The following is a 20,279-nucleotide window of genomic DNA, read 5'->3' on the forward strand; positions in this document are numbered from 1 at the left end:
ATTTTAAGTCCTTTGAAAACATTAGGTGTTATGTTTCAACCCATCCAAAGGACAACTATATACATGGCATCATCTCTAGGATATTTTATAGCGCACTTACTATTTTTTATCTATTTCGATAACATTGCTTGTCTACAATTTTCGTTCTCCCTCCCACTTAATTTATTGCCCCCTTATTGGGAGCACAAACTAAAAGTGAAAGGGTTCATCTGCATTAACATCCGTAGGGCCGAGACCCTGAGGCATTCATTTCTGCCTCACTTCTGGAAACTTGTACAAGGAACTGCCGCTTCAAACAAAACAAACAATAAAAACTCTGCAACGTTTGACGCGACTTCCACATTACTGGTCTCCTCAAATGATTTGCTATTACAAGTATATACGTATTGATAGTGTTACAAGTTGGAGGCTAGTTTCAAAATCGAGAAGAAACAAAAATAAACTTAAAGTTTAACTTGCCCTGCCATGCTGACCGGAAATGCTGAAGCCTAATCACCCGTCGTGATAAGTGAAGGGTGTTTTTCCACAGAATAATTACGACAGGCAAATGTTAAAATATACATTTTCATGTTTCTGTAACCTGTTTACTAGTCGCAATTTAAACATTGAATTTTTTAACTTTAATAAACTACGAACTGTAGACGCATATTGTTAGCACGTATTTGTAAATCAATGTGTCAAATAATAAAAAATGGGTTGCCTATACCACTATCGTTGGTTGTTTATGAATTGCGATAGCATCGTCATGGGACTCACGACGCAGCTCACTGTGAGTACGAAAAAGCAAATTTTGAGTAAACACCCCTTTTTATGAACGTTTTACGACGCAATCACTGACGTCAGCGCGACTGCAGCGCGCACCTTCTAAATTGAATGATTGTTTTGTCCCTGTGTTATCGTTTGATTTTCTATATTTGTCTGATTGTTTAATGTTCAAGTTGTTCTCCATCATCACTGCAGCTTTGTGTGTGTATTGTCCTGCCTCTGTGTCATCCTTTAATGTTCAACCGGTTTCACCACCGTCATTGACCATGTACCAACTATATTTCGTTTCAGTTTAGTTGACCTATTGCTAAATTACCCAAGCATCAAGGAGAATGCAAGGAATGTTGTCTCACGCGCCACGCCCACACGCCTTTCCGGTATAAAAGATTCAAAGTAAATAACCAAAACAAAGCGTTGATGAACGCGCGTGTAAGATGCCATTTGTTTTAGGGATTTGCTTCAGAAACGTTATTACTGCTGACGCCAGCACGTGCAGCACGACGTCAACGAGACGATCCTGAGGTGCGCGCATTAATCGAGCACCTGGAAGGGCGTGGGAGTGCAGTGCGACGTGTTCTCTCACGAGCCCTGCCGACCTTCGCCATTCGACAAGGTGTACACTATTAGCGCCGAGATGTTTTGGTGTCGCCCTCTTATGGTTTCCATCCGTGACGTCACGACTGGGATTTGCCTCGCCGTGACGTCACCAGTTGTTATCCTGGCTACTTACCATCAGGTGCGACGACGAGTTCGGTGGTGTGTTTAAAAAGCGCAGTGGAAGCTAGGAGCCATCGCAATCCCAGACTAACACCGTCAAAGTTGACAATCTGACAATGCTCATACGCCCATGGTTTGGCCAATCGTGGAAAGCTGACCGCAGCGACGCTTTTGGTCGAGCACATTGCTAATAAAAAGAACTTCGAGGACCACAACTCGCCGTGGCTGCTTGTAATCCCGACAGACTTTTAGGGGCGAAGCTCCTTAGGGGCTAGCCATGTCCGTATGTCCGTCCGCCGTTTGGCGTGCCCCTGTTCGTGAGCTCACGAGCAGGAGCTCACGAGCTCCTGCTCGTGAGTTCAGCAGCGAGAGCAAGAAAAAAAAATGAAAAAAAAAAATGAAAAAAATTGAGAAAAAGAAAAAGAAGAAAAAAATAGGGGGCTCTGAGTTGCCATCCCATCTGTCTTCTTACAAAAAGAAAAAGAAGAAGGCAGTTTGATACTTTAGACCCATGTTACGGATAAAAAAAACAGGACACGGGATGGCTAAAAAAACATGCTTTTCGTGCAAGGCTCGTCAAATTATGAGGCGCTGGAGAAATGCAGCCTTCTGCGTTAAGTCCTTATTTCGAACTCTTTTGTTCGCCTTCCGCCCTTGAAAAGCATGCGGGAAGGGCCTTAGAACGCACCTGGTGTCGCTGCGCCGCTGCGTTCTTCCGCAACAAAAAGTTCGTCTGCTTTCCTCGCCGTCATCATGGCAACGAACGCCGAATGAATAGAAGCACGCACGGTACCGCCGTGTGAAGCCAGCAACAGCTGACGCCATTTTACGAACGCCGTCTGCTAGCCAAAGCCGAACGCGGTGTGTCAGATCAACCGCCTCCGCTGGTGCGCTGCTAGCAAAGACGACGAAGCTGAGACACGCCGACGGCGATCGAGCAAGCAACAACACCACCGGACGACTGCAACGGCGGCATTTACCGCTCATTCACACTGGAAGCGGATCCGCGTTCGCAAAGCGGTTGCGAACGCGGTTGTATAAGATCCAGTACAATTGCACGCGCACCCGATGACATCAAGTGCGCGTGCAATTGTACTGGATCCTTACAGACGCTTTACACACGCGCCAAATTACAGCCGCCATTGCTGACCTTCTCTTGTCTCACCGAGATGCCGAGCAACTGAAACTTTAGTTGCCGATCCTCTACAAAGGCCGATGATTTAGAAAAGGACCCAGCTTTGAATATAATGTGGCAATAACTTGGCCTGCTATGGTAATGATGAAGTGAAATAAACGAAATAAGAGGAAACAAAAACAGAAGGTCAGTTATGGCGGCGCCCATGCACAGCTGCTGCAAAGCTGCAAAGCGAGGATTCTGACGGCCCTGGTGACTTCGAGGGATCCGCTGCGCTGAGCCCGTCACCCGCCTGCATGCATAAAGACTACTTGTGCGCCAACCGCTCGTCAAGTTGCTCGTTACGTCAGTTATAGGTTCTGGTAGCGGTCTAAACGGTCCTTTTTCAGGGCCCCCATATTTTGCAAACGGAGCTGTGTTTTGAATGCGGCACCCCGTCTCTCTGTAAAAAGTTCACAGGAAAGACCCAGCAAACGTATGTGGTCCCCAACTTGGATATCGGGTGTTATGATTCAAATAAAAATTGTTCTTGCTTATTTCGCGCCTTTGATCCGATTAAATGCCGCAGTTGCAGTCGTCCCGCGGTGCTGTCGCTCGCCCATTCGCCGTCGGCGTGCCTCAGCTTCGTCGTCTTTGCTAGCAGCGCACCGGTGAAGGCGGCCTTTGATCCGAATAACCGCTCATTCACACTGGAAGCGGATCCGCGTTCGCAAAGCGGTTGCGAACGCGGTTGTATAAGGATCCAGTACAATTGCACGCGCACTTGATGTCATCGGGTGCACGTGCAATTGAACTGAATCTTTATACAACCGCGTTCGCAATCGCTTTGCGAATGCGGATCCGCTTCCAGTGTGAATGAGCGGTAAATGCCGCCGTTGCAGTCGTCCGGCGGTGTTGTTGCTTGCTCGATCGCCGTCGGCGTGTCTCAGCTTCTTCGTCTTTGCTAGCGGCGCACCGGTGGAGGCGGTTGATCTGACACACCGCGTTCGGCTTTGGCGAGCAGACGGCGTTCGTAAAATGGCGTCAGCTGTTGCTGGCTTCACACGGCGGTACCGTGCGTGCTTCTATTCATTCGGCGTTCGTTGCCATGGTGACGGCGAGGAAAGCAGACGAACTTTTTGTTGCGGAAGAACGTAGCGGCGCAGCGATACCAGGTGCGTTCTAAGGCCCTTCCCGCATGCTTTTCAATGGGCGGAAGGCGAACAAAAGAGTTCGAAATAAGGACTTAACGCAGAAGGCTACATTTCTCCAGCGCCTCATAATTTGACGAGCCTTGCACGAAAAGCATGTTTTTAGACCGGAGTTTGGAGATAGTTCTTTTTACAACAACATGGGTCTAAAGTATCAATGTGCCACCAAAATCAGTATCAAGAAAAAGAAGAAAAAGAAGAGTAGGGGCTCTGAGTTTCCATCCCATCGGTCATTTTAATCCGATCTACGCAGGCCGATCTACGCAGGCCAGACGAACACCCCCTTCCATCGACATCTTACAGTCGGTGGGAGCGTGTATGCCTACGAAAGTTGCGTACAGGAACCGCCATGACACCGGCCTTGAAATATAAATTCCGAAAAAGCAACAACGGGGAAGATTCCGAAACTGACATGTGCGATCATTGTCAAATATTGGCAGACATCAAACACATCATCTGGGATTGTCCCAAAAGTGACATCAAGCGGAAACTAGCTTTGAATGCTCTACCGCCACAAGAAAGACCATCCTGCCTAAAGGAATGGGTTCTTCCAGACGGCACCCTCGAGCACAGAAAAGCAATTTTAGACTCGCTGATAGAGTTCATCAAGTCCGCCGGACTTGATACTTACATTTAAACCCAATCCCTCCTTCCCTTCCCCCTGTAGCCAATGACGAGTTTCAAGGGTAACAGGTACCCCACCTGAAAATAAAACATTTTCTCACTCACTCCTACTGACTACTGACATGAATGAAAACGGCACCATCAGCACTACCTATGACCAAAATCAGTATCATCAGCACCACCCGAGTTTCGCCCCAATCAACATCATTCACCATGTAGAGATGCGGTAATTTTTTTGAGAGGAGGTATTTCAAGCATGTCCCAACGATCTGACGTCGGGGCAGCTTGTTTACAGCCAGACACTGGCCCGTATTCGTGAAAATTATTACTGGCCCAAGCTCCCCAAAACCGTCCACCTCTACACCCGATCTTGCCACGAGTGCCAGCGACGCAAGAATCCGCCGACGAAGCCGGCTGGTCTGCTGCAGCCAATTGTTTTGCCAACTGCACCGTTTCACCAGATCAGAATAGACCTACTTATTCCTTTTCTGCCGTCGATCCTAGGAAATCGTTTGATAATCTTCGCCACAGACTATATCACGCGGTATGCAGAAACAAAAGTCCTTTCTTTAGGAACTAAGTAGATCCATTCTTGAAGTCGCCAAGATTTTATGGAGTCCATCGTCCTTCGGCACAGCGCTCTCGAAGTTCTGATTACAGATCGCGGATTATAATTCATTACACAGCTGACCCAAGAAATTCTTCGGCTCAGTTACACCAGCCACCGTCGTCCCACCGCGTACCACCCGCAGACCAACGGGCTGACGGAGCGACCCAACAAGATAATCGCCGACATGGTCGCTATGTACGTCGATATAGAACACAATACGCGGGACGAGGTGTTGCCCTAAGTCACGTTCGCCTACAACCTGGCAGTTCGAGAGACCACTCGATTTACACCTTTCCATTTGGTACATGGTTGGAAGGTAACGAACGTGCTAGACGTGATGCTGCCGCATGGGCCAGCTGACGGGGAGAGCGACGACGCCCAGGATGTTGCTCGACGGGCAGAAGAAGTCCGCCAGCTCGCCCGACTCCTGATTCAAGATCAGCAACGCGTCGACGCGGGCCGCTGCAACCTTCGTCGCAGAGGCTTCCATTTCCAGCCCGGAGACAGGGTGTGTGTGTGGACGCCCATCAGTCGCCGCGGCCTCCGTGAGAAACCGCTGAAACGGTATTTTGGACCATACAAGGTACTTCGTCGCCTCGGGGAGCTGAACTACCAGGTGATGCCCGGCGGAACAAGAACAGCGACACGCCGTCCACCACGACATGAAGTCGTCCATGTCGCGCGCCTCAAGCCGTACTACGCACGATAAGACTGTGAACTGTGATCCCGTACAACGCTTGATAGGACTGTGTCTTGCCAGTCTCCGTATTTTCTATTATTTTGTTTGCCTTGCTTTCTTTTTCTCTTTCATGTGGCATCGAGACGATCCTCTTTTTAAAGGGCGGAGTAATGCCACGCGCGTCGGCGAGCGAACGCAAGCGTGGCCAAGGGATTCCACTTCCGGACGCGATAGCGAGCGGACGTGATATGAATCGCTCTCCGTCAGCGAATAATTGGGAGGTAGATCTGTTGTCCAGTCCGAGCCAGTGAAATTCAAGATTGACACAGGCGCCGACGAAACTGTAAACCCCCAGCATTAGCTAGGCTTCAACAAGCTTGAACCGCGGTCGATACTGCAGAAGCCACCTCGCCAGCTTCGTGGGCCAGATGGAAAAACACTGTCGTTGGAAGGTGTTGCACACCTTGCAATGACGTATACAAAGATAGAGTGTCCGAGTAGGACATCTACGTTCTCAGAGATGTCACCATAACCCTTCTAGGAAAGCCGGCTATTCAAAGGACTTCAGTTGCTTTCATCAATCAAGAAAGTCAAAACGACAGTAAACCCTAACGTCGAATTTCCATCACTGTTCAAAGGCTTGGAGAGGTTCCATGGCAAATACCACTTGCAGCTTTTGGAGAACGCAAGACCGCTAGCCTTAAACTCGCCTCTTCGTGTTCAAATCCCTCTTTATGAGAAGGCAAAAAATAACTTCTTCGAATGGAGGACATTGGCGTTGTCTCCCACGTTAACGACCTAACAAAGTGGTGCGCACCCATGGTTATTGTACCAAAGTCGACTGGTGCAGTGCGTATATACGTCGACTTCACGTAAATGAATCGTTACGTATTGAGAGAGTGGCACCCCATCCCGTTCGTCGAGCATACGAGCATACTTCGCGCCTCCTTCAAAGGGCTAAAATCTTCTCCAAACTTGACACTAATTCCGGCTCTGGCAGATTCCCCTGAGCAACCAGTGCAAGATATTCAACACGTTCATCACGCCTTTCGGATGGTTTTGCTTCAACAGACTCGCATTCTGAATCTCGTCTGCTCCTGAGCACTCAAAAACAACTGTCAAACATCGTCGAAGGAGTCAGCGGCGTCTTCTGCCTCAGGGACAATGTTCTGATCAGGGGTCTCAGCAAAGAGGAACACCATGAAATACTAAGAAACCTGCTCCAGAGGATATGCAGTGTAGGGGCACACTCAAAATAGGACAAATGTTTGTTCGGGACGCAAGAACTCACGTTTCTTGCTCACCGAATAGATAGTCTGGGAATTCGACCCGAGCTCTCAAAAATCAAGGCGGTTATGGACATGCCATCGCCTAGATCGAGGAGAGAGCTGCAGAGGGCCCTTGGAATGTCGACCTACCTTGCTCAGCTAGTTGCCAGCTTCGCTGAAATCCTGCAGCCACTCACTTCGATGGTTTCCAAAAAGCAAGAGTTTGTTTGGGGACCAGTTCAGAGTAGAGTTCCTGTATACTAGCGATGTGCGCGGCCAAAAGCGTCGCTGTGGTCAGCTTTCCACGATTGGCCAAACCATGGGCATATGAGCACTGTCAGATTGTCAACTTTGACGGTGTTAGTTTCGGATTGCGATGGCTCCTAGCTTCTACTGTGCTTTTTAAACACACCATCGAACTCGTCGTCCCACCCGATGGTAAGTAGCCAGAATAACAACTGGTGACGTCACGGCGAGGCAAATCCCAGTCGTGACATCACGGAGGGAAACCATAAGAGGGCGCCACCGAAACATCTCGGCGCTAATAGGCTCCCTTCGGGAGCCAGAATTGCGCATCTGCTTTCCACGTGCCGCCGCGCCGCTATTCGCTGAGATCCGATCACGTAAGGATCCAGATAAAATGCCGTGCAGGAAAGAAGACGTTGCACGCGCCCCGACAGTACGTTCCCCTACTTTCGAGCGCGCCGCGCGCCTCGAACGCGCGGCGCAACTATTCGCCGAATTCAGTCACTTGAGGAGCAGGATCAACATGCCGTGCAGGGGCGCTACGGGGATGAACGCGCAACTCTGGCTCCCGTAGGGAGCCTATACAGGAACTCTAGTTCAGAGAAACAACTTCGACAAATGGAAAACAGTAATGTCTTCCAATTCGGTCCTTGGGTTCTACGATGCCAAGATAGAAATTGTAGTGACCGCATATGACACATCGTTTGGACTCGGTGCCATCTTCTGTCAACGTAAAGACGATGGTAGGTTCAAAGTTATCGCCTACGCTTTGAGATACCTCACTGAAACAAAAAAACGTTATGCACAAATAGAGAAACAAGGCCTTGTATTACTGTGGGCGTGCCAGAAATTCAGCGACTATCTCATCGGGAAAAAGCAAGAATTAGAGACTGACACAAAGGCCACTCGTGAGTATGTTTTCCTCCAAGTCGTTACACGTCCTTACTCCAGGACTTCAGCAAATGCGCATGCGCATGATGAGATATACCTACGATATAACCTACGTTCCAGGAAAGGAGATTCTTACAGTCGACACACTTTCAAAATCACCTCTCCGCCTGGAAGGATTATCTGAACTAGAAGAAGAGGATGAGGCATTCGTTTCTTTAGTAAGGTCAACCATACCAGCAGCCAGCTCCAGCCTAAAATGGCTGATAGATAGCCAGAAAACGAACTCAGTATGTCTGCAGATCCAAAACTATTGAAAAAAAAAGGGCACTGCCGGCTTGACCTCGATCGACACTAAAGTTAAGCCTTTCAATCCTTTCCGTCACCCGTTCACCACATGTTCGCTGCTAGAATCTTCGTGCCCGCATCTTGAAGATCTGAAATTCTGCGTCTTGTTCACGACGGTCAGTGGCTACGTTTACATGAATGCGATCGTGGCGCATCGAATCAAGCGGGGACCAATGACACGCAGCCTGTCTTCTTACTTCTTCCTCTTCTACCCAACTGCTACCAATCAAAATCGTGAAATCTCGACTTGATGCGCTACGGTCGCATTCATGTAAATGCAGCCACTTTTGCATTGATAAGACTCAAGCGCGAGCTAAAGACACAACGTGATGGCCAGGAATAAAGAAAGAAATTGAAGGAACAGTTAAGAGCTGTCACAGTTGCATCGAGGCATCAACGAACAAAACAATGCCGCTAAAACCAACCGATTTCCCTGAGAGACCTTGGTAACGGGTGGCCATGGATTTATTCTACCAGTGGTTGATTGTGACCGACTATTTCAGCAGATATCCATAAATATCTTACCTGGAGAACATAATCGCTCAAGTCGTAGGGACCCACTGCAAGTCTATCTTCGCTCGACACAGAATTCCAGAAGTTGTCCTACCGGACAATGGCCCATATTTTTCACGAGTTTCAACCTCTGAGTTCGCCAGGTTTGCTAAATAATATGGCTTCCAACACGTTACCTCGTAGCCCCATTATCCACAAAGTAACGGAGTGCGGAGTTTGCTCTGAAATTGATAAAACCTCCATGGACAGGACAAAACACCCTTATGTGACTCTGGGGGGCTACGTTGCGCTTTTTGCACTCCCAAGAGACTAGGGAGAGGGAAGTGACGTCAACGACACAGCAAACGCAGATTGGGTGTTGATTTCGTTTTCTTCTGTCAACATCCAATCTGCATTTGCTGTGTCGTTGACGTCACTTCCTTCTTCCAAGTCTCCTGGGAGTGCAAAAAGCGCAACATAGCCCCCCTGCTTTCGTATCGGGCTACACCAGGGTGTAAGATAGACAGGTGGGGAAACGGCCCATAGAAGCATACCGTAGCGCCGTGACAGGATTGTGTACTCGTCTGCTTGCGGGTACCGCCGATTTGCGACAGATGGCGCTGCGGCGAGAAGAAAAAAATCGGAATCAGATTTGCATGGAATTTTATGGGAGAGTGCGCAAAATAAACCGAGAGCACGACAGTCCTCCATTGAAAATCGACGAGAAACCATCTCCGTCAGTTTAGGCGGTCGACACCGGTTGCCCACCCGGAGTGAGAGTTCGCGGTGCTCCACATAGATGGCGCCACAGAAAAAGAGAAAACCGAGGGGGACACAATCCGGTCGCTCATTTGGCTCTCGTTTCCTCACCTGTCTATCTTACACCCTGGGCTACACCCTTAAAGGAGCTGTGCAACGATATTCAGTTGGAATGTTTTTCACTATACACGAGCTTACTGGCACTAGTGGGACTCAAGGCTACTCGCACGCAACGCCAGTGGCCAAGAAACTCCTTTGTCGCGGTAAAATTTCAAGGACAAAAGCAATTCTTTTCGTTCAATCTCTCCTTTGCAAAATTTGATGGCGTAACGTGGGGATCGCAGAACACCCAAGTGACGATATTTGAATGCGGTTCATAGATTGGACCCGAGCCCTGCGTGGGCACTCGATTCGGCTCGTAATAATTACTAGCTCGAGAAGCATTCGGGTAGTCGCCCGCGTCCAATCGCTGCAACGACGACAATAGCCGAGCCATAACAATGTCTGGAACTCAGCGCGTGTCCTGTGCTTTGCCAAGCCCCAGCGCGTGGCTATGATCAACATTGGCGGCATATAATCGGCTCCAAATCGCGTGGCCGCTTTTTCTGGCTGCGAGTTGAGGCAGGCCTCCACACGCGTCATCATAGTCAGATCGATCGAGGCGAGAGATTGGGCACGAGTGCTGCGTCAGTGTTCGGCTGCGGCTCGTGGCCAATCAGCGCGTCGAAGGTCCGGCTCGGGTCCAATAGCCGACCGAGCGCGATCCGACTGTGATGACGTTTCATAGAGGAAGAAGAAACCATGCCGAGGCCTTCGAGAAAACGAGCCCGTTTTCTCGAACGCGAACCGTGGTTTAAAGTTAACTATTGTCCCTAGAAGGGGGAATTCCAGGTCACGTGACTGGGAGAGCAGGGGCGCCGAGGGAGGAGCAGTACCTAGAAGCAAAATGGCCGCGGCGTCGCTTAATGAGGGCTAATAGTTCTGCTTGGTTCTGGTGAACATTCACTTCGATGTGGCTGTTATATTAATGACTCACCATCAACCTATTAGCACGTCAAGCAAAGCGATAGTTCAGAGGGACTACTAAACTAACCGACGGCAGCATTCCGCGAACGCATCACTCTTCAGCAGTCCGGGATCCAAGACATGTGACGGTACATAAGCCTTGCAAGTGTTTTTATGGTGAGTAAAAAAAAATGTTTTGCGAATGAGTGTTGGTACATATTCATACTAAGACGTTTATTTTGTTGCACTATGCACGCCAAATCGTGAGCAGCGATTACTTTGCGGAGAAAGGGGGTTATCCTCAATAAAGTCTTCGTTCGGGGTGAACAAGTAAGACATTGTACTGTTTTTTTTTTTTTTTTTGTTCACAGTGCGCCGACAGTATGCCGACAGCACTGAGGTTTCTACATATCCCCGGTGGCCAGCAATTCAACGGTGACGAGAAGCTAAGCTTCTCGTCACCGGTGAATCGGTTGGGCAAACGGAAGAGAGGGCGAACAGTTGAGATCAGCAGGAATCGCAGAAACGTGCGTCGCAAGGAACGAAAACGAGACTACAGCACCGGCGTTGCCAGACTGGAAGAAACACGGGAAAGTTATGCGTTGTTTATGGCGAAACATATTGAAGGAAATGTTTCTTACATTTTCGAATATTCGCCGACAAACTCTAGCATAGTAGCTAAAGTTTCTTCGTACCATCGGAAGCAAATAAATCGGTCTTCAAGTACAACATTACTATATTTTGACTTAAAATACCATACTATACTCCGTTTCACCTTCAGTCCGAGCGCAGCGGACGCTAGGAGTAATCTCAGCCAATCCAGCGTGGGGAGAGTGTCATGTGACCTTGAGCTCCCTGTGTCCCTTTGCCCAACCGGCAGGTCACGCGATTTTCTCCCGGTGCTGGATCGGCTGGGATGGCCTGTGGCGTCCACTGCGCTCAGACTGAAGGTGGAACGGAGTATAGATCGATGACAACCAGCGGAAAAAGAGGATAAACAAAATGACTGGCTCGTTTCACCGATAGATGGCGCATCTTATTGCCCAATCAAAAATAATTATTGTTGTTCTATATCCAACCGTTTATTACAGTACCCCTTCCTAGGCACCGTGGTTTACCAAAATGGGTTTACCATCGCTTCGAGAAAACAGGCCCAGGTGGTGTTGGTTGAGGGGGTGAACGCTGCTCGTTTTTCTTTAATTTTTTTCTGGGACTTCTATTGCGTGAAGTGAAAAACGAACGCGTGTTTCATTGGTCATTAACGTCAGGGATCTGTTCTAAGCGGTATTTCCGCAAAGTACAAAAATTGTTGCACCGCCCCTTTAAATAATAGATACATCCCATCCGGGCCGCTCATGGGACGCTGATTGCGGTCAGAACCTCCTGTTCCGAAACGACCTCTCAGACCAGCCATCCCAGACGTAGAGCAGCTCAACAAAATTTGAAGCAGATTGCCGACTCAAGCAACTGTCGGCCTACGACGAATGAAACGGCGTCCGTTGGACCCTGCAGGGGTACCGTGCAGGGTCCAACGTCGGAGCCACGCTCATATCTCGTGGGCACAGGCCAAAGCGTAGTGCAAGCAAAGTGCACTTCACTTCACTTTATTACCTTAAAGACCCCCCATCAGGGGGTATTACATAAGGGGTGGGTACAGATGGATCAGTTCTTGGGTTCCATAAATATTCAGAGAGAGATATGAGATGCTACATTGTCCATGAAAGTTGATGGGCAGGTGACGGCAGCGATGTTGGGGGAAAGGCCGTTCCAGTCTGAGGCTGCTCGAGGAAAAAATGAGGAAAAAATGTGACAGTACCGGCGCGTGGGCGTGCCACTTGGAGCGGATGACCAGTGCGTTGAGAAATGCGTGCCGGCGGCACGATGTAAGGCATGAAACCAAGCGGAGAATAATAGAACTTGTGAAACAAGGAAAGCGTGGTGATGCGACGACGGGTAGAGAGGCTAGGCAAGCCTGATTCTGCTTTCAGGGAGGATATGCTGACGTTATATGAATACGAGGGATGAATGAATCTAGTAGCGCGATTTTGAACTGCTTCAAGTGCGTTCATGAGATATACTTGGTGCGGGCTCCAGATTGCGGACGCATATTCCAGCTTCGACCTGATAAGTGATTTGTAGGCGAGTAATTTCACATGTTGGGGGGCGTGACGGAGGTGACGTTTTAAGAATCCCAATGTCTTGTTTGCAGATGAGATAACATTAGTAACATGCGTGCGCCAGGATAGATCGTTGCACAGAGTGAGGCCGAGGTATTTATGGCTCTACGATTTCTACGGGCATGTTAGCGATAGCGTAAGGGAAGAGAAGGGGATTACGGCGGCGATGAAAGGACACGAGTTTGCATTTATTAATGTTTAGCTTCATAAGCCAGTCGTCACACCATTCTTGTACGTGGTTAAGGTCATCTTGGAGAGATTATTGATCAGAAATGTTAGTCACAGTGCGATAGATAACACAATCGTCAGCAAACATACTGATATGACCAGACACATGAAGCGGTAAGTCGTTAATGTATATTAGGAACAAGAGGGGACCAAGGACGGATCCTTGGGGGACGCCTAATGTAACTGGAAGTGAATGAGAGGACTGGTTGTTAACAAGAACAGACTGAGAGCGATTGTTCAGGAATTCTTTAATCCAATTTAACATGTCAGAGTTTAAATTTAACTGAGAAAGTTTAAGAAGCAAACGTTTATGCGATACTTTGTCGAATGCTTTTGCGAAGTCCAGGAAAATCACGTCAGTCTGTAGGTTAGAATCAAGATTAGCATGCAGATCATGAAGGAAAATAGCCAGCTGGGTTTCGCAAGAAAAGCCTTTGCGAAACCCGTGTTGCGACGGGTGAAAAAAATTAATAGAGTCTAGGAAATGTATTACTTGGGAGTAGATGACGTGTTCCATGATTTTGCAAGGCACGCTCGTTAAAGAGATGGGGCGGTAATTTAGTGGAGAATCTTTGTTACCTGATTTGTAGATTGGAACGACCTTTCCCTTATTCCAGTCCTCTGGTATGATGCCTGTGGTGAGGGACTGAGTGAACAGTAAGCACAAATACGCTGCGCTCGCATACTTAGTATTGTTTAGGGATTTAGAGGTGATTTCATCTACGCCGGCTGATGATGAGAGTTTGTATATTTTCGATTACAGAGGAAATGCCATCTGCGAAAAAAGTGACGGGGGCCATTGCTGTCACTATGTTAGTAACATACATGGGAAATGACGTGTGCGGTCTTTCGGTAAAAACTTATGAAAAAGCAGTGTTAAACATGTTCGCGCACTCCGGATCATTAGCAACTTCACCCGATTCTTTTCTAAGGGAAACAGTGTGCGTCTGCTGAGGGTTTACAATTTGCCAGAACTTCCTGGTGTTGTTGAGTAGGATATTAGGTAGGTCGGTGTGAAAGAAAGAGCGCTTAGCGCATTGGATAGCAGACAGATACGCGTCTTCAGCTGCATAGTATTTGTCCCACGCACAAGGGGTTGTCCTTTGCCTGGCTGCACGGAAGTCTTTTTTTCTTATATTCTAGTCTTTTCAGAGTTTTGGTGAACTATGGTTTTTGGCAATTGGCGCGAAAACTGACTTTCGGAATGAATTTATTCACCAGTTCTTTTACCTTACTTTTGAAAATAAACCAATTTTCGTTTATAGATCGGTCGTGAAAAGATGACTCAAAAGATCTGAAAGACGTGGTCAATTTATTATTTATGGCGTCGTAATTTCCTTTATCATAGAGACGGATCGTTTTCTTGTATGTTTGGCGTGCTATCGGAAGAGACTTGAAAACAGCGTGAATAACTCTGTGGTCACTGATTTCGCGGAGGAAAGTGATGGATGATAAGCTGTCCGGTTGACTTGTTAGTATTAGGTCTAGAAAGTTTGCAGATTGGTTTGATATGTGTGTTGGTTCTGATACCATTGAGTGAGATTAAAGTTGAGACATACTTCCATAAATTCCCTCGTTTCTGCGTTACCCACAGTTAGATTTGACGAGCTAATCCAATCAGCGTTCGGATAGTTAAAGTCCCCAAAAAGGAGGATCTGTGCGTTGGGGTGTTCTGCGGTAAGTTGACTTAAGATGTTATTGAGCTTAAGGGGAAAGTCGGGATTGTTATGCGGGGGTCTATAGCATACGCCGAGTAGAACCGTTTGAGGAGCTACTCGGCAGATAAGCCATAATATTTCTAGGTCAGACATAATTTTGAGAGCAGAACATGACAAATGTTGGCTAACGGCAATAAGGACGCCTCCCCCTCGAGTGCCCTTACGATCGTTACGAAAGAGGTTGAAATTCGGTAGATCAGCCAACACCTCAGAGTCTGTGACGTCATTAGTCAGCCATGTTTCAGTTAATATCAGTAGATTGCTGGCAGATGACGACACAAGATTGGACACAAGTTCGCGCTTCTGTAGGAAACTACGTATGTTAGTAAAGATTGCAGAAAAAGAAAGATTTGTTCGGGCAGTAGTCTGAGGGTGTTCTTTTACTCGCTGATAGCGGGGTGATCGCTATGCTATTTCTTTTACAGTTTCTGTTGCCTCATCAAAAACATGGCGTTTAGAACCGATGAACAAGGTTTTGTAGCGGAGAGAAAACGCGACAGATTTGGTTTTAGCAAACGCAACAAGGTGCCTCCGAGCGTTACGAACAGGACGAGAGAAGTCTCCGCCAATGCTGTAATTTGTGCCCTTCAACTTTGGGCTGTTTGAAAGGATGAACTCTTTGGTTTTGAAAAAGGTGAACTTTACAATTATTGGGCGGCACTGGTTAGCTGTATAACGCCCGAGGCGATGTGTACGTTACATTTCTTTAGGGTCCAAAGTGACGTTGAAGAGATCAAAACAGTGGCGAATGACTCTCTGTTACGACTGGGCAAACGTTTCTGAGGCAGTGGGATCAGGAAGACCATAGAAAATCAAGTTGTAACGGCGGGAGCGATTCTCGGCATCGTCCAGACGGGCCTCCAGGTCACAGACCTGGCGAGCCGTCTGGGCGGTGTCGGCTCGGGTTGTCTCTAGTTCAGTCCGTACAGTTGCAAGGCTTTGGTAATGGCCTTCTAATTCGCCCATTCGCTTGCTGAGTTCAGACATTGTTTTGTCGGCTGTTTGCAGTTAGAATTTGAGGCCTTGTACCTCAGCAAGTAATTGAGACTGACCGGCAGACAGTTTTTGCAGTTCAACAAGCACGGCATTGTCAGGCCCTGGGTTTGTCTCTACATCGCCTGACAGCAGCAGTAAAAAGTGAAAGCCGTTTACAAATCCCTGTAACGCCGAATTGGAGCGCAGCTCTTGAGGAGGAGGAGTGAAGGGTACTGAGGGGAGGGTAGACCCCTCCCCCTTCTCCTCCTCCTCCCCTCATTCTTTAAAATGCTCCGGGGGGGGGGGGTGTCACGTGACTTCGGGGAGGGGGTCACGTGATCTCGGGAAGGCGTGACCTGGGGGTGACCTCAAGGCCACGTGACCCCAAAGGTGACCCCCACGTGACCTTGGGGGTCACGTGAACTGGAGGGGTCACGTGACCTCGGGGGGTCACGTGACCTCAGAGGGGTCACGTGACCTGGGGGTCACGTGGGGTCACGTGACCTTGAGATGATCTTGGAAGGGGTCACGTGACCTTGGGGGTCACGTGGCCTCGGGGGTCACGTGACCTTAGGGAGGCGACCACGTGACCTCGGGGGTCACGTGACCTCAGAGGGGTCACGTGACTTGGGGGTCACGTGACCTTCAAAGGGTCACGTGGGGTCATCTTGGGGTCACGTGACCTTGAGATGACCTTAGAAGGGGTCACGTGACCTCGAGGGGTCACTTGACCTTCAGGGGGTCACGTGGGGTCACGTGACCTTGAGATGACCTTGGGAGGGGTCACGTGACCTTGGGGGTCACGTGACCTTGGGATGACCTTAGTTACGCCGACGCCGACGGCGACGCCAACGGCGACGCCGACGGCGACGCCGCTCAAGCCGGGAACGGGCCCCTAAGAGCTGCGCTCTAAAAACGGACAACATGAACGCATTCAGCACAGACGGCAAGGCAGCACTGCGGGCTCGACAGCTCCACCAAAAAGTGGTTGGTAGATTTCTTAGCAAAAAGACCATACGGTTTACCAACCTGCATGGCGAAGACAAGCGAATTAGTGGCCTGTGTTGTAGCACAGCCACCGAGCCCACAGAGCGCCGCCGGTGGTCGTCGCTGCTTTGTAATTGCGGCGTCTGGACGTGTTGGTGTCGATTGTGCCTTCCATGGTTGGTCGAGGATCCAGTGCTCCAGTGGAGGCGCAGCCAGAGGTGGTAACTCACTGTGGGACAGCAGAGAGTAGCCATTCACGCTGTGCCTATCTGAGAGGAGTGCACAGCCCGGACTGCCATCCGAAAGAGCAGTCAGCAGTGTAGGAAACAGCACGTGGGAGATGAAGGAAGCAAAAACCTGCATGGCGAAGACAAGCGGATTAGTGGCCTGTGTTGTAGCACAGCCACCGAGCCAACCCCTTATGTGCACAGATTTCATACCCTGCCCAAATGAGCCCTCTCGAACCGTCACAGATGAAGTGAATCCTACGGATGGAGATGGCCAAGACTGGCTACAGGAGGGATGTGGCAACACATCACGCTCTCACACAAGAAGAGGACGCTGCATTAGACGTTCATCTCGATATTCAGACAACTAACTACCCCAAGGGAAGGGGTGTGGCTGGTGTCGGCTGGTGTCGGCTGGTCACGCCTGGTGGCCACATCGAGCGAGTTATGGAAGACGGGAAAGTGCTCATGTTTGCACGGGCACCAGTTATCTATCGAACGCTAGCGGGACTGAAACAATGTCAGGAACGGCTATACTTGTGTAAATAGGAGCAATGACATTAAAAATAAGTGAGTATTATTATAAAGCGAATCGTCGAGTTTAATGCGGGAGCAAACTGCTCGCTTATATAAGAGGTGCCAATTGGCGAGAAAATTGTTCTTTACGTCAAAAAATATTTGATTCTCACCAAAGATCGCTTAGAACGTTCTATGTCACCAAAAATGCTGTCCCTAGAAAAAGTGAAAAATGTCGGAGCCTCAGTCGTCCAGTGAAAGCTGTTTCTAGTTTGGCAGGAAAAGAGCGTAAAACGTTCTTTGGGAAAAAAGAAAAAAAAACCAACACGTAGAAGCCACAAGAAAGTAGAGGAAGCCTGCAAGTGGCTTTTTCGCCTACAAGTAGATTGAGGAGAATGAATTAGATCCTCTGAAGTGGTGGAATTTGCGCCAGCCGCAGTTTCCGTACCTCATTCTTGTAGCGCAGTTCGTGCATGCCACTTTAGCATCGAGTGTACCAACGGAAAGAGACTTTTCATTAGCGGGTATTAATTTAAGAGTGGCGAACCAGTCTGAAACCGTCCATGGTTAAGATACTCTCTTTCTTCTACACAGCAAGCTCGACAAGTGAAACGTTGCGCGTGGGTTCGTTTTCTTTCTCCGGAAAGTTGGCACTGAGTTACTTTTAAGTATATGGTTCCGAGCATGCAGTTGAGGGTTCGTGTTTACAACTGCAATTGATAGGTGTTGTTGTCATCATCGAATATTGTAATATTTTTCAAACGGCATACTCGCGCCTTACCACATATACACGAGTATACTTTGCTGTACTGAGCGAGCGCTTTTCCTCTGTCACTTTCTTTTTTGTTCAAAATAAAATGACACGATATTATTAGTCAGTCCTTCGTTAAACTCTATGTTTATAAAATATGCGTCTGCTTGAAGTGGGTTTTACAAAGCAAAAAGGAAAATAAATATTAAAATGTCCTTTCATTTTGAGCATATCTTGTTGACAGAGTGTCAGTGTAACGGACTCCCAGACGATCTCATCACTGCGATTATCTTTCCAGAGATGCGAAGTGTCTCAGGAAGGATGATCGCTTATTTTCTATATGCGATAAAACAAAATACGATAAAATGGCTTTGACCGTATTCTGACACGAAGAGGTCTTTGTACAGAGGTAAGCAGACGGCTTATAAAATATAATCCAGATGCTTTTTTTTTTTTTTTTTATTCACGCTTTATGACGTAAAATAAATGCGCGGATTGAGGGTCGGATACGGTTTCGAATTTTGCGGGTGCGGTTCGGATACGGATTGCGGATAATTAAAGGAGCGATGTTATAATTTTTGTACTTTGCGCAAGAACCGTTAAGAATGGATCCCTGACGTTAATGACCTATAAAACACGGGTTTGTTTTTCACCCCAAGCAATCGAAGTCTCCGCAAAAAAAAAATTAAAGAAAAACGAGCAGCGTTCACCCCAGCGTTCACCCCCTCAACTCGCAGCCAGAACAAGCGGCCACGTGATCTGGAGCCCATTTTATGCCGCTAATGTAGATCATAGCCACGCGCTGGTTTGGCAAGGCACAGGACACGCGCTGAGTTCCAGACATTGTTATGACTCGGCTATTGTCGTCGTTCCAGCGATCGGACACGGACCACTACCCGAATGCTTCTCGAGCTAGTAATTATCAACGACCCCAATTCGAGTGCCCACGCAATGCTCGGGTCCAATCTATGAACCGCACTCAAATACCGTCATTGGGGTGTACTGCGATCCCCACGTTACGTCATCACAATTTCAAAGGAGAGATTGAGTGAAAATGATTGTTTTTGCCCTTGAAATTACACCGCAACAAAGAAGTTTCTTGGCCAGTGGCGTTGCGTGCGAGTATCCTTGAGTCCCACTTGTGCCAGTAAGCTCGTGTAAAGTAAAAAAACATTCCAATTGAATATCGTTGCACCGCCCATTTAAATTGTTATGCGCGAAGGCCTCTCCTCATCATCACTTGCGAATGATAAGTTCCATGGTGTGCTTAAAAGCACGTGGAAAATTGGAGTCATCGCACCAGTCCCCAAGCACGTCATGACCCCATGATTTCTCATTTTTATTTTGAATTGAGGATTAAAGTTAGGAGGATGAACATGAAAAATAATATCGTAATCCCTACAAAGCACGCAAAAAATATGCTTCCTCTGGAAAATAGTCATGTTCAATCACATGGGTTGTTTCTTGTCTTACCTTCTCCTCATCTCGATCAAAAAAAAAGAGGATTGCTCGATTTCGCCTTTTTTGTATACCACACACGCACTACATAATGTATTTTAAACCTAATATGAATATTTTATTATATTTAGTTTGTGCAGTTTTTTATTTAGATTACTACAAACAAACCTGCGTTAAGTAAATTGTGTCGGAGGGTTTATAACCAGTCCGGTGTGACAGAGAAAAATGCGAGCTATTGATTTGACACCTCTAAAATCTAGGCCATAAGAGCTCAATCTCCATTCAAAAAGAACTCCTTTATCTGTACGACACCACCTCCCACACTCTTTTTAAGCCGTCCGTGTAGTGCTGACGTAATGTCTGTTAACTATCAAAAACGTTCTTACACATATCACATTTCAGAACGGGTCCGATTTGACTAAAGCAGCAAACCAACACCATCACTCAACAGCCGTCCTGTGTCGTGACTCGGGTTGTTATGAAAAGCAACCCTCGTCGAACGTTCACAGCCGAGTC

General features: G+C 48.0%; 1 pseudogene; it reads right to left on the reverse strand.

The window, feature by feature from the left end:
* Positions 1-14,974: 14,974 nt before the first annotated feature.
* On the reverse strand, positions 14,975-16,817 carry LOC121836058 (annotated as a pseudogene).
* Between the last annotated feature and the right edge of the window lie 3,462 nt (positions 16,818-20,279).

The sequence above is a fragment of the Ixodes scapularis genome, unplaced genomic scaffold, assembly GCF_016920785.2.
Source record: "Ixodes scapularis isolate PalLabHiFi unplaced genomic scaffold, ASM1692078v2 PGA_scaffold0__279_contigs__length_252992795, whole genome shotgun sequence".
Classification (NCBI taxonomy): domain Eukaryota; kingdom Metazoa; phylum Arthropoda; class Arachnida; order Ixodida; family Ixodidae; genus Ixodes; species Ixodes scapularis.